This window comes from Giraffa tippelskirchi, chromosome 6 (assembly GCF_054371585.1).
Source record: "Giraffa tippelskirchi isolate mGirTip1 chromosome 6, T2T-mGirTip1v1.2.pri, whole genome shotgun sequence".
Classification (NCBI taxonomy): domain Eukaryota; kingdom Metazoa; phylum Chordata; class Mammalia; order Artiodactyla; family Giraffidae; genus Giraffa; species Giraffa tippelskirchi.
In genome coordinates this window covers 142,651,851-142,665,988 of record NC_137280.1, presented here as the reverse complement: position 1 = coordinate 142,665,988, position 14,138 = coordinate 142,651,851, and the positions used below count along the sequence as shown (strand labels likewise).

The following is a 14,138-nucleotide window of genomic DNA, read 5'->3' as shown; positions in this document are numbered from 1 at the left end:
ACATCTCATTTCAAACATTCAGACAGACCTGTACAGATACATTAAGAAGACGACCCGTTGAAAGAGAACTACCTATAGAAAAATCTTTCAGGGTTCAGGCTAGGGCAGCTGCTAGTGACCTCAGAGATTGGAAATAAAAAGGCCGCTATTAGTTCCATGTCGGTTCTCAGAGTGGATGTTGCAGAGTGATGGAGGGTGTTAAGCTGTCAAATACTAGCAAGGGTTAATAAGGTTAAGGAAGAAATAAAAACTAGTCAACAATAAAGCCATGTGGATAAATCAGGTCCAATAAATAAAGCATGTCACATCATGTATACACCTTGTGGGAAAAAACAAAAATCATAAGTCACATACTTGGGCAGTAGATGCGGAATTCTGTGCTGAGACATCCCAGATTGTTTCCTGGGCATCTTGCATGCTCACTTGGAGACCTCAACAGCCCCCTTTCCTCTCTGGAAATCACTTAATCGCTTCCCTTGTGGCAGAATTCTCTAACATCAATCAGAGAGTGTAAAATGTAAGAAGAACAAATTCAGTGTAGCTTAGCACCTGATGTCAAGAAAAGGCCATTATAAACCACCACACCAAGGAGGTGGTTCACTTCAGTCCCCTTTGACCTCAGCCCTGAAAAGAGAGGTCAGAGAGATGCCTTCTGTGTGGGCTGGGTTTGCCCAGCTGACTGGGGAAATACAATGGCTCAAGGATTTGGCCATATCTTCTGTACACTTCCTATAAGTTGTACAAAGTCTTGAGAACAGTGTAACTGAATTGCCTTCACACCCATAGACACTTTTTATTGACCACATCAAGGCCTTGGAAACAGATATCTCAGAGGCGAGATGGCTCATTTTACCTATGTTGGTAAGTGCTGGGTTCTGGCCCAGTTTTAAATGGTTGATAACTGGGTGTTCTAGCTGACTCCTTTGTTTCCCTTTTATCACTTCCATACCCATGAGCTATGGACAATACTTCTGACTAGTAGTCAGTCTCAGAGATGATTCTATAAACTATGAGTACAAAGAATCATATGATGCATTTATTTTTTAAAGAAGCATAACCCTACTTACACATCTAAGTGAATAATTGCCCTTTGGGGAAGCCATGGGCTTATTTCATCTCTTTAAACCATATTTGCTCCTCAGCCTGAAGCATTTTACTTTGAATATCCTTGAGAGAGTGATAAGTCTTCATTTTGGGTGGCTGTATTTGGAAAGAGCCAAATGTTACAAGTCATCTTGGATAGGTGTTCATTAGATTATAAAGCATGAGTACTGTTTTTTTTTGTTGTTGTTTGTTTCATGTGCATTAGGACTGTGAAGGCATTTCCAAAAGAGAAATTTCAAAAAAAAAAAGTGAAAGGCCATAAAATTGAAAAAAAAAAAAAAATACAAAGTTACTCCAAGGTTTCTTGGTTAAGCCTCAGCCTTACCCTTTTACAGTTCTGGGTTGTCAACTGAAGGTAAAGTTTGTGAAGGCAAGGTTTTTCTTTTCACGCAGCAGTTGAAAGTCTATGAAAAGTGATTTTAGTGGTTTATCTGCTTGGATCTGTTGAGCCTTTGGAACTGTAGACATTGGCTGAGGAGTTGGTTTCTGGGATCTCAGCATCAATAGTGGCCCCAATCATGGAGATTTTGTCTGAATATCGTTGGCTTCCCCATTCTAGGAAATAAAATTCTTACCTTCTTTACCAACAGTTCGTCTTTCCTTGCTTGAATAATCCCAGTAGTAATCTAAAGAAAGAATTTTGCTGTGAATTGTCAAGAAAACATGCATGTTTTCCATGTGCTCATCTCTCCTCTCTCTGTTACCCACTCTTTCTCCCTTCTTTCCCACTCTTTAGCCTTGGAAAGTTTTACCCTGATCATTTTTACATGGGTTAATTTTCTATCATCTGTCCTACTTCATCCTATTTCATGGTAAGCACTACTTTTGTGATTTTTTTTTAGGATGCTTCTGACTTTCTCCATAAATTTGAACAGAGGGCTAGAATTTTGTTTTTGTGAGTAGAAGGCAAAGTAAAGTAAAAATTAACAAACATAATACTTCCCTATATCACTATCTTCATGTTCCGTATGATAATGTTTGGAACGTTATGACTATTATATGATAGAGGAAGGACTCTTCTGTTCTAGAGACTTAACTCCTTAAGACTGTGTTCTCAGGATCTAGAACATAGCTTCTTGAATATCACTCTGAGGTTGAAGGACAATGGGAAGACTGTTAAAAAAAAAAAAAAAAAAAAGAGGAACTTGGGCATCACATAGACTAGGTTTGAATTTCAGCATTTTCCTTACCAATCCAAAGGCTTTACTTGGTTCAGTCAGCATTTCCTTATCTATGCAAAAGGCATAATTCTTGTTTCCTAGGGTTTTCTCATACTGTATCTATCTTATCACATGATAAAATGATCATTCAGTGATCTCTTAATTCTCTTCTTTTGCCTAAAGTTATTCACATAAAATGAATTGCACAAACTGAGTATAATTTTTTTTTTTTGGAGTGAGAAAATTCTGGCATAGATGTAGAAAATAAATTAATATTTGCTTAAGCGTTCTCTTTTCTACAAATGAAACATAGCTTTTTATTACTGCAAATAGCCCCAAGCTTTCACAATTCCCAAAGCGAGAAATAAGTCCAGGAACTTGGCTATATTGAAGGAAGAGATGAGAAGGCAAGGGCCAAATTCCCGGTCATTTGGAAGCACAAGTATTTCATTTCACAATTTCTTTTCATATTTTATTTAGTGAATTACAAAATATTTTTTAAAGTCACATGCTAAAACAAAGACACCTTTGAATACAAATGTTCTTGCATGTTCTCTTCATTTTAATCTCTGTCCCTCTGTTCAACTTCATCTCATTTAACACTACTGAGGTAAGGAATCACTTTGAGAAAGTGAGGTTGCATTGCCCAAGCAGCCTGTCCCTTTATCTTGTGTGGCCAGTCTTCAGAAAACAGAATAAGACTGTCTTCAGTTTCTTTCCTCCTTCATTATGTACAAACTGCAAGGCAGAAAGGTTTTCTGCCTGTCCCCTGATTCCTCAGCCCATCCCTAATTAGTATTTTTATGGTTAATCCCTACCATATATCTTTAAGAGTTTCACATGAGTCGGCTCCCTACAAGTTTTATTGCATTCAAAATAGAGGCAAGCTGGCAGTGTGTGATGGTGGGAATATATACAGTCACCAAGTGGGGTTGGCTGTTACTTGTAATTGATTGCTCACTGAAGCCTGCCCGTGCACTTTACCCTGAGGCCCCACTTTCCTCCATATGCCTAGTGTCAGAACTTGGAAGCCAGCTGGTCATTCAGCGCACATCCTGTGGGAAGCGGCAGACACAGGCGGCCGGGTAGCCATCAGCCTCCCTGAGCACATTTCCTCTGTGTTTTGATAATAGTTCTGTAAGCTTTAATTATGCTGTGTGACAACACATTCATGAACTATCAAAATAAATCCTTTGAGGAGATGGCTGCTAACAAGTTTTGAAGCAACAGTGCTCGTTGCAGAGAAGTAAGGAGCGAGGCAATCAGATTTTTTTCAGGATCCCTCTTGACATGGAAACCAGATGAAATGTTCTCTTGCCTCTTTTATCGTGCTGACAAATGTCCCTTTGAAAGCTATGCCCTTAAGAAGTTAACTGAAGACACTTATTGCAACACTCGAGTGTATCCAACACAAGGGCTTTACAATTAGTGGCGGTAATGCGAGCATAAAAGCTGTGCCCCAATATCGGTATAGAATCTGAAGGAGCACTGCAGGGTCCATTAAGGCCATTTACAGTTAAGACGGAGACTAATGGTATTAAATTATTACAGCTATTGCTAAAGGGGCATTCTAAGTGAATCCCTTCCAGCTGGGTTGGTTGTATGTGCTTTTTGTCAACAGCACAGTCTTTTAAGGATATCCTTATTGTTCACCATCATTTAGATGTGATGCTGTGTGCTTTATTGGAGGTATAAATAACACCCAACATAAAGACTGGGAATTAGTGTCTGATTAACTTTGGCTTAGAGTAAAGTGGAGCTGGGTATTTCTTGGGCAAAGCCCTGTTGTCTTTATACACACATAGATGGCATGTGGGCTCTCACACAGAATATTCTGTGTTCATGAACTGAATGTGACAACATCCTTCTGCCGGCTGCGTGTTTGCAGGTAGACTTGTAAGTTAGAGTTATTTGGCTTGTTCTACATGATGGTTCTGTTTGGAACTCAACACATATGAGGTAATTTGACGGGAAAGAATTCTGTTTGGACCCCAAGTTATTAAGAAATAAGAGCAATTTATAATCTTCAGCACACATTAATCCCCCCATGAGTGTAATTGCCCTCTATTGGGTTGAGAAATTGGATGAATTTCCTTCAAGATTTTTTCCTTCAACTATTAACATATTTTAGCTCCCCCAGCACCCAGTCATACAAGGGGAAATGATGTTAGAGAATAATTGATTGCTAGTCTTTGGTTTCAATTTATTGAAGCAAGGAAGTTGCAAAGAGAAATTTGGGGATTGATTAAAAGTTGCAGCTGAGCTTGAGGGATGAACATGGCATGAATGAATAACACCAGAGGCACAGAAGGGAGAAGACTAAAGTGCAAAGAGGTGCCCGTCTTCACAGATAGGAGGCAAAGGTCATTCTCCAGGGGATCTTCCCAACCCAGGGATTGAAGCAGGTCTCCTGCATTGCGGGCGGATTCTTTACCAGCTGAACCACAAGGGAAGCCCAGAGGTCATTACAAATAAGATCAAATTGGTTGCCATATTAAGTATATTCATATATAGTACAGTTGTACCTTGGTATCTGTGGGAGATTGGCTCAGGACTACCCACCCAATACCAGAATCTGCGCATGCTCAAGTCCCTTGTATATTTGTATATATTTTATGCACATACTCCTAAGGAGTGGCTAAGTGAAGTGAAAGTGAAAGTCTCTCAGTCGTGTCCAACTCTTAGCAACCCCATGGACTATACAGTCCATGGAATTCTCTAGGCCAGAATACTGGAGTGGGTAGCCTTTCCCTTCTCCAGGGTGTCTTCCCAATCCAGGGATCGAACCCAGGCTTCGCACTGTGGGCAGATTCTTTACCAGCTGAGCCACAAGGGAAGCACAGGAATACTGGAGTGGGTAGACTGTCCCTTCTCCAGCAGATCTTCCTGACCCGGGAATCAGACGGCGGTCCCCTGTATTGCAGGTGGATTCTTTACCAACTGAGCCATCAGGGAAGCCCTAGGAGTGGCTAGGTATACTTTAAATTGTCTCTAGGTTACTTATAATACCTAGTACAATGTAAATGCTATGTGAATAATTGTTCAGTTCAGTTCAGTCGCTCAGTTGTGTCCGACTCTTTGTGATCCCATGAATTGCAGCACACCAGGCCTCCCTGTCCATCACCAACTCCCTGAGTCCACCCAAACCCATGTCCATCGAGTCGGTGATGCCATCCAGCCATCTCATCCTCTGTCGTCCCCTTCTCCTCCTGGCCCCAGTCCTTCCCAGCATTAGGGTCTTTTCCAATGAGTCAACTCTTCGCATGAGGTGGCCAAAGTATTGGAGTTTCAGCTTCAACATCAGTCCTTCCAATGAACACCCAGGACTGATCTCCTTTAGGATGGACTGGTTGGATCTCCTTGCAGTCCAAGGGACTCTCAAGAGTCTTCTCCAACACCACAGTTCAAAAGCATCAATTCTTCAGTGCTCAGCTTTGTTTACAGTCCAACTCTCACATCCATACATGACCACTGGAAAAACCATAGCCTTGACTAGATGGACCTTTGTTGGCAAAGTAATGTCTCTGCTTTTTAATATGCTGTCTAGGTTGGTCATAACTTTCCTTTCAAGGAGTAAGCGTCTTTTAATTTCATTGCTGCAGTCACCATCTGCAGTGATCTTGGAGCCCAGAAAAATAAAGTCAGCCACTCTTTCCACTGTTTCCCCATCTATCTGCCATGAATGAACTCCTAATTGCCAAATTCAGACTGAAATTGAAGAAAGTGGAGAAAACCACTAGACTATTCAGGTATGACTTAAATCAAATCCCTTATGACCATACAGTAGAAGTGAGAAATAGATTTAAAGGACTAGATCTGACAGAATGCCTGATGAACTATGGATGGAGGTCTGTGACATTGTACAGGAGACAGGAATCAAGACCATCCCCAAGAAAAAGAAATGCAAAAAAGCAAAATGGCTGTCTGAGGAGGCCTTACAAATAGCTGTGAAAAGATGGGAAGCGAAAAGCAAAGGAGAAAAGGAAAGATATACCCATTTGAATGCAGATTTCCAAAGAAGAGCAAGGAGAGATAAGAAAGCCTTCCTCAGTGATCAATGCAAAGAAATAGAGGAAAACAATAGAATGGGAAAGCCTAGAGATCTCTTCAAGAAAATTAGAGATACCAAGGGAACATTTCATGCAAAGATGGGCTCAATAAAGGACAGAAATGGTAGGGACCTAACAGAAGCGGAAGATATTAAGAAGAGGTGGCAAGAATACACAGAAGAAATGTACAAAAAAGATCTTCACAACCCAGATAATCACTATGGTGTGATCACTCACCTAGAGCCAGACATCCTGGAATGTGAAGTCAAGTGGGCCTTAGAAAGCATCACTATGAACAAAGCTAGTGGAGGTGATGGAATTCCAATTGAACTATTTCAAATCCTGAAAGATGATGCTGTGAAAGTGCTGCACTCAATATGCCAGCAAATCTGGAAAACTCAGCAGTGGCCACAGGACTGGAAAAGGTCAGTTTTCATTCCAATCCCAAAGAAAGGCAATGCCAAAGAATGCTCAAACTACTGCACAATTGCACTCATCTCACATGCTAGTAAAGTAAAGCTCAAAATTCTCCAAGCCAGGCTTCAGCAATACGTGAACCGTGAACTTCCAGATGTTCAAGATGGATTTAGAAAAGGCAGAGGAACCAGAGATCAAATTGCCAACATCCAATGGATCAACAAAAAAGCAAGAGAGTACCAGAAAAACATCTATTTCTGCTTTATTGACTATGCCAAAGCCTCTGACTGTGTGGATCACAATAAACTGTGGAAAATTCTGAAAGAGATGAGAATACCAGACCACCTGACCTGTGTCTTGAGAAACCTGTATGCCGGTCAGGAAGCAACAGTTAGAGCTGGACATGGAACAACAGACTGGTTCCAAATAGGAAAAGGAGTATGTCAAGGCTGTATATTGTCACTCTGCTTATTTAACTTATATACAGAGTACATCATGAGAAATGCTGGGCTGGAAGAAACACAAGCTGGGATCAAGATTGCCAGGAGAAATATCAATAACCTCAGATACGCAGATGACACCACCTTTATGGCACAAAGTGAAGAAGAACTAAAGAGCCTCTTGATGAAAGAGGAGAGTGAAAAAGTTGGCTTAAAACTCAACATTCAGAAAACTAAGATCATGGCATCCAGTCTCATCACTTCATGGCAGATAGATGGGGAAACAGTGGAAATCGTGAATAATTGTAAATACAGTGTAAATGCCATTATGAAAATGGTTGCCTATGTGTGCCGAGAATTCAAGTTTTGTTTTTTGGAATTTCTTGGAATTTTTTTCCTGAATATTTTAATCCATAATTGAATCTCTGGTTGGGCTCTGAGGACACACATGGATACAATATTTGTCTACCCTTGGGGAACTAGTGCAGTAATTCTCAACCTATGCATCTTCCACTGAAATAAAAATTTGTTTGTAAGGAATTCAAGGAACACATGATCCCTTCGAGGCCCATTAGTTGATTCCTTGATCCAAGGTTGAGAATTGCTGCCTCAAGTTGTGGGTTGTGGGTCGTAATTTTGAGGTGGGGCTGGTTTTGGGGGTGCTTGGGACTTAAAATCCTGGCAGAGGAGTTGGACGTGGAAGGCAACATGGAGCCACTAAAGCGACCTCCAGAGAAGGTTAACAAAGGGCTGTTATCCATCCACTTTGTTTTCAGGTGGGGAAACAGAGTCAGAGGTGGAGATTGCTGCCCCGGATCCCCCCAGCCCCTCCTAGGGACTCTTAATCAACCTTGGCTGAATGGACACTGCCTTTCTGGCTCAGGCACCTTGGGGACCATCAGGGTGGCAGCAAACGATTTAAGATGAAAAATTGACCCTAGGTTAACATCTCCTTAGCTGAAATGAACCAAGAATAATCAGAGATGGTAAGAGAAAAGGAGAATTTAGCAGGAAACTAAGAACAAAGGTTGGAGCCACTGGCATGAAAGAAACTCGACGAAATATAGTTTTCATACACATGGCTGTCAGCATATGAGACACTTTCAGTGAGAAACCTCTTCTTGAACTTTGCAACAAAGCAGAGAATCTTTGCAATCTTTGAAACCTTTCACTTTGGAAATATCCAGAAAACAAACGCAAAAAACAAACATTAATGAGGCAGATATAAAACACTTTGGAGAAAAAATAATTTAGCATTTTTATAGTTGCTATAGAAACACCTCAGCCCTCACTCTGGCTAATTAGTGGGATTTTGCACATTTTATATTTGGAAATGCAAATCAGTTTTCATAAATTATTACTTTATTTTTTTCATTTATATTTACAGTACTGTTATGCAGATACACATAGAAAAGTCTAGGATATTATTTAGTTATCTAACATGACATATATAGTTACATGAGCCTGACGTTTATACCCACAAGACATTTCTTAGTTTAAATAGTCTCTTGTTAAATGTTGTGGGAAATTATACAGAGATTTATAATTTTTACAGAAGAAAATGAGGAAATGTAAATGGTGTGGTGTTTCACTAAAGTGTTTTCTCGTGGTGTCTTGAGAGAGAAGGGGGCGTCTGCTCCCCAGTGGATTCTAAATAATAAACATTGAGAAACTTTTCTCCAGTCGTGGGAATTACGGTTGGTTTGGGTGTCTTCTGAACTTTTGGTACTAAACACTTGCCATCTGTAAACACTTACTGGACTCGCACTGATTGGAGAAGATACTGAATGTTTGGATAAACGGGAATATAGGCCAGGTCCAAAATCTGGAGTGGCTTGTAGGCTTGTGGAGAGGTAGTGAGTGAACACTCAGTCTGTGTGGATTATAGCTACATACTGTGTTTTCAATCTCGAGTTGGAAGACAGGAGGAGAAAAGCCACAGATTTGGCTTTTTTTATTGAAAAGAAGGATTCTTCAACAGACCTGGGCTCAACTCTTGGTCCTGCTACTTACTATCTGCAAGATTTGGGGCAAGTTATTTGATTACTCCATGCCTGTTCCTATAAAACAAGGAGAAAAACAATGCTTTCTACCTCACTGAACTTTGGGAAAGATTAAAACAGAATGTTTATTAAGTGTTTGAGCCCAGCCCATGATAAATACTTTAGCCAGTAGTATCTGTTATAAAATTATTATCACAATAGATTTTTCTTGTCTATGCATTTGTCCATTTTGTTCAACTATGTGTGGCTGAAGAAAAATTGGAAATGCTAAAAGAAAAAGATCAGGGTAAATGATATTCTCTGTTCCGTTCACTGTGCACCTGCCACTGATTGAGCTCTGGATGTAAATTTACTGATAATCAGGTCTTCGTAAGTATGGATAGAAATGGATGAGATTGTAAATGCATGTATAACACCCTCTATGTGTAATTTGTGACTTCCAAGCCTTATTTTGACTTTATGTAATTTTTATCTTCTACACTGACTTAAGAATCTAACTTCCCTTCACAGTTGTAGTCTCTGTATTATAATTGAGTTGTTAGTGTTATTATTGGCCTGAGGTGAAGGAATCAGGAGGGTAGCTGATAGGATGACTTGACCTCCAGTTGAGATCTTGAAACAAATCTAAATGTCCTTGGAGGATTTTTGATAAGGAGAGAAAACCGGTAGCAGGGAGAAGAGGTAGGGGACTCTTCAGTGTCCATCAAGTGTGAGGGAGAGAGAAAAAAGGGGGAAAGGTTGAGGTGAGAAGTACAGGGAGGGGCCATGGCCTCTTGCCAGGAGGTTTTGACAGGAATAATGAAGAGAGGAAATGGAGAGGAGACCCAATGGGTGATTAGCCACATGTGGGGAAAAAGGAACACAGGGAGAATAATGTTTCCCTCTGCTAGTATTTTTAGAGAACAAGGTCCTCTTAGTAATATATTTGAATCACATTAGGTGTTCTCATGCTTCTTAGCCTTTTCAGTCTTATGTCCTCAGTTATTTGAAAAACAGAGTAAACAGGATCCCTTCCTTCCCTGGGCTGATTTCCGTCTTCTCCTAAATCAATAAGCAAGGATTTGTTTCTTCTTTGTGTATATGACCCCATTTAAGTTCAGGGTTCATGGTAACATAAATGGCAAGTGGGAGGAAAACAAATAAAGTGCAGATACAGAAAGACATTTCTTTTTCAAAATTTGCCACATTAAACAAGCCAATAGTTTTGATGTTATCTCCATAGGTTGTGGCTGCGCTCTTCAGTGTGCCTGCTGGGGTATGGCCAGGCGGGAGATGTAAGGAGGTGAAGCAGTGGGGAGCGCTGGTGACTGTGGCAACTGGAAACTAGTGCTCCTCTTACAGGGGGTGCTGCAGCCGCCTCTCAGCTCCATCTGCTTGTTGCTGTTGGACCATCAGAACCCGGGCTTACCAGACAGGACCTTTCAACAGGAGCCAGTGAAGTCTGATTTTAAATGATGGCAACTAATTAAATCTCTATCAAAGCCAAAATGAAATTATTCTATGGGTGGCCCATTTGTCACCTTTCTTTTAGAGCTGCACTATCCAGGATGGCAGCCACCAGCTGGATAGTGACTCTTGAGCACTTGTGGCTAGTTCCAGTTGAGACATGCAGTAGGTATAAAATATGCAGAGGATTTTGAAGATTGCAAAATATGTTAGTATTTAAAAATATTGATTCCATGTTGAGATGGTAATGTTGTAGTCTTTGCATGCGCATACACACACATACAAATCTCCTGAGTCATGTCCGACTCTTTGCAACCCCATGGACTGCAGCTCACCAGGGTCCTCTGTCCATGGAATTCTCCAGGCAAGCATACTGGAGTGGGTTGCCATTCCTTTCTCCTTTCTTCCTGACCCAGGGATTGAACCTGAGTCTTCTGCATTGCAGGTGGATTCTTTACTGTCTGAACCACTGGGGAAGCCTCAGTGTTTGTAAATATGTTGGATTAAATAAAACATTTATTAAAATTAATTCACCTGGTTATTTTTACTTTTTAAAATTTAAATGGCATGTGGTGTGCATTTGTGGCTTGTATTACATTTCTAGTGGACAGCTTGCTCTAGACAATTTGAGCTGGGTTCCCTCCCTCTAAGGTAGTCTCTGAGTGTGTCTGTGGTTTTCTGTGGGTATAAAGGTCCACAAATTTATCTACTTGTATAGTTCTTTCTTCCTTCTTAGATCAACCTAAAGGTCAAGAAATGGCTGCCTTTTTGGTGAGTCCCCCAGCCAGGTCAGTTTTGATCCAAGGATAGAGCAAAAAATGGATCTCATGCCTTAGCTTATTTTGGTTGGCTGGCAGGTGTGCACCCAGCTGTCCCTGCCTGAGTCCCAGAAGTGGTGGCACTGATCTCTGGTGTCCCAGTCATGGATGAAGAGCCCTTGGTACCTGTGTTCTTCAGAAGCAATGGTGAACTCTTGAGAAGCACACTTCTTTGTTTTGCCTTAGTGTTGCTTAAAAGCTCATTTTTGTTGAAAAAAGGGACAAACACTTTTGAAATTTGCCCAGAGTGTTGATAAACCGTCACCATCACCATGGGAGTCACATGATGCTCACATTTTAACCAATTCAAATCATTTGGTAACTAACCAAGGGTAGTGGCTGGTCAGTAGGGCCACAGCTAGAAATGCCAGCTTGGAAAGAGGGAAAGCTGCTGGTCAGTTCTTCTCTCTGGTTTTCCAGAGATTTGTGTGTTTGTGGATCGAATCAAGCAAGCACTAGATTCAAATCCGGGAAATACTGATCCACTTGCTAGGTGCTAGGTTCTGGACAGAATGTCTTCACAGACGTTATCTCATCTAATTCTCACCTCATGAAACACATCTAGCAGCCTCTATTGAGCTTTTATGTGCTTGATATCAGAAAGAAGGAACATGCCATCCATCCCTAGACTTGTGGGGGCTTTAATAATTTTCTGAAAGTCAGGTTAGTTTGAATACCCATATGAGCATAGAAACTTTTCCTTAATCCAGCTTAGTGGTTCTCAAATTTTATTGGGTTGTAACCACAAATCCATCTATGTGATAATTTATGAATGATGTCAGTGATTTTCAAGAGTAATTTTGACTATGTGTGATTTCTTCTGTGTTAAGTTAGCATAACTTCTATGATAACTTTAGGACTTGACTTCTTGCCTGAGATGTAATTTCTCTAAATTTCACAAAGAGTTCTTAATGCATGATTCCTGGTGGCTGGACACAGAGATATGGGGTAAGTAGCCTTTGTTTCCAGGGCTTAGAGAATAATGTATTCTTTTAAACTGTTGCTGTTTTTTTTTTTTCCCTTAAGTATTCATTTATTTATTTATCGCCTGCGCTGGGTCTTAGTTGTGGCATATGGGGATCTGGTTCCCGACCAGGGATTGAACCCGGGCCCCCTGCATTGGAAGCACGGAATCTCAGCCACTGAACCGCCAGTGAGGGTTGGTGGGATGGGGCAAGAACCCATGGAAACTTAGGCAGTCTCAGTGCTCCTGAAGCTGGGGAAAGGAGGGCTGGTCAGTCTAGCAGAGACATTCTTTGGAAGTGGAGATGGCAGCAGGAGGCAGTCTGTAAGAGGAACCAGCAGAGTCCTACAGCAGCCTAGGTCCAGGAGCCCGCAGACATTACGGCTCCCTCCAGTGCTTTGGCTTCACTTAAATTCGTGTTATTTCTAGAAGGATGTTCGAGATCAGCTCCAAGATGAGCCCCTGCAACTTCCGGTGCTGTCAGTTAGGGGGCTTACAACTTAAAGTACAGCTACCTGGACGTTGGAGCTTCAGGGGTGATTGTTACAGAGAAGTTGGTGAAATTCATCAGCTTTGAGTTTACTGTGAGTTCTGTTGTACCAGGAATATAGTGGCAGTAAGCTAACATCCCTTGAGGGCTTATCATATGCCAGAGACTGTGCTTAGCATTACAGTTACAGCATATCTCATCTAATTCACATAATCTTCTGAGGTAGGTATTACCCACCCTGCTTTATAGATGGGGAAATTGAGAGAGGTTGAATAATTTGCTCCAAGTATCACACTTTTCTCTACATGACTGCATCATCCATGGTTAGATTTAGCTGCAAGTATGGGAAACTGCCTAGATCCTCCCACCCCCCTCCCCACACACCCCAATAAAAGAACATGATCCAAATCAGAAGTGTATTAGACGTACACGAGACCTACACTAAAGCTGTAAAGCTTTACTTTGGACCAGATCATGACAGGTTATGCAGGAGATAGAGGTGCATTGGGTGCTGAGCTAAACTCCTTCCCTCTTGATGAGTTTTCTGGATCCAGTCCACAGAGGTGGTGGTCTGACCCACTGCCTCCTTGGCCCCGCATTCTCAGCCCTCCACCTGCACTCAAGTTCCCTGTTGCCTTAGGGCCCTTCTGCAGCTTGATCTCTTTGCTTGGAGGGTCTACCTGTCCTCTCTGCCTATCTACCTGCTCCTCATCCTTCACACCCCACTTCCAGGAAGGCCTCTTTGAGTTCTCAGGTTGGGCAGGCTTGTTGGTATTTACTCTCGTAACACTGGGCTGCTTGTTTTCAGCGTGCCTATCTTGGGCTGTAACGACATGCTTCTTAGGTGACATTGACTTGTGCCCACGTCCTCCTTTTGTCTGTAAGTTCAGCGAAGGCAGGGACAAGGTCTCCTTTGGCTCAGCACAATGACTCCTGTATTTGGCCTGGTGATCAACAAATATTTGCAGAAGAACTGAATTTGAAATTCATTATCTATGAAATTTGAAAGAAATTATCTATGGGTCATTCTCTGGCAACTTTTAAGACCTCTTTGTAATCAACATTTTTTTTTTTAAGCTTGACATTTGCTTGATGAGCATCACGGATTCTAGCTAACATAGAAGTTTAATATTCTTCGTAGCACAAGTTGGCATATTCGAAGCAGAGACTAGAGTCACTGCAGCCTAGCCTGGCCGGGTAGAGCGAGGCTGTCAGGCAGCTTCCGGGTGACATAGCAAGAGAGGCAA

General features: G+C 41.4%; 1 protein-coding gene across 20 annotated transcripts in view; it reads left to right on the top strand.

Moving 5' to 3' along the window:
* The window catches only part of EBF1 (EBF transcription factor 1), a 427,626-nt gene that overhangs the window by 91,449 nt on the left and 322,039 nt on the right, over positions 1-14,138 (top strand). The window lies entirely within an intron of this gene.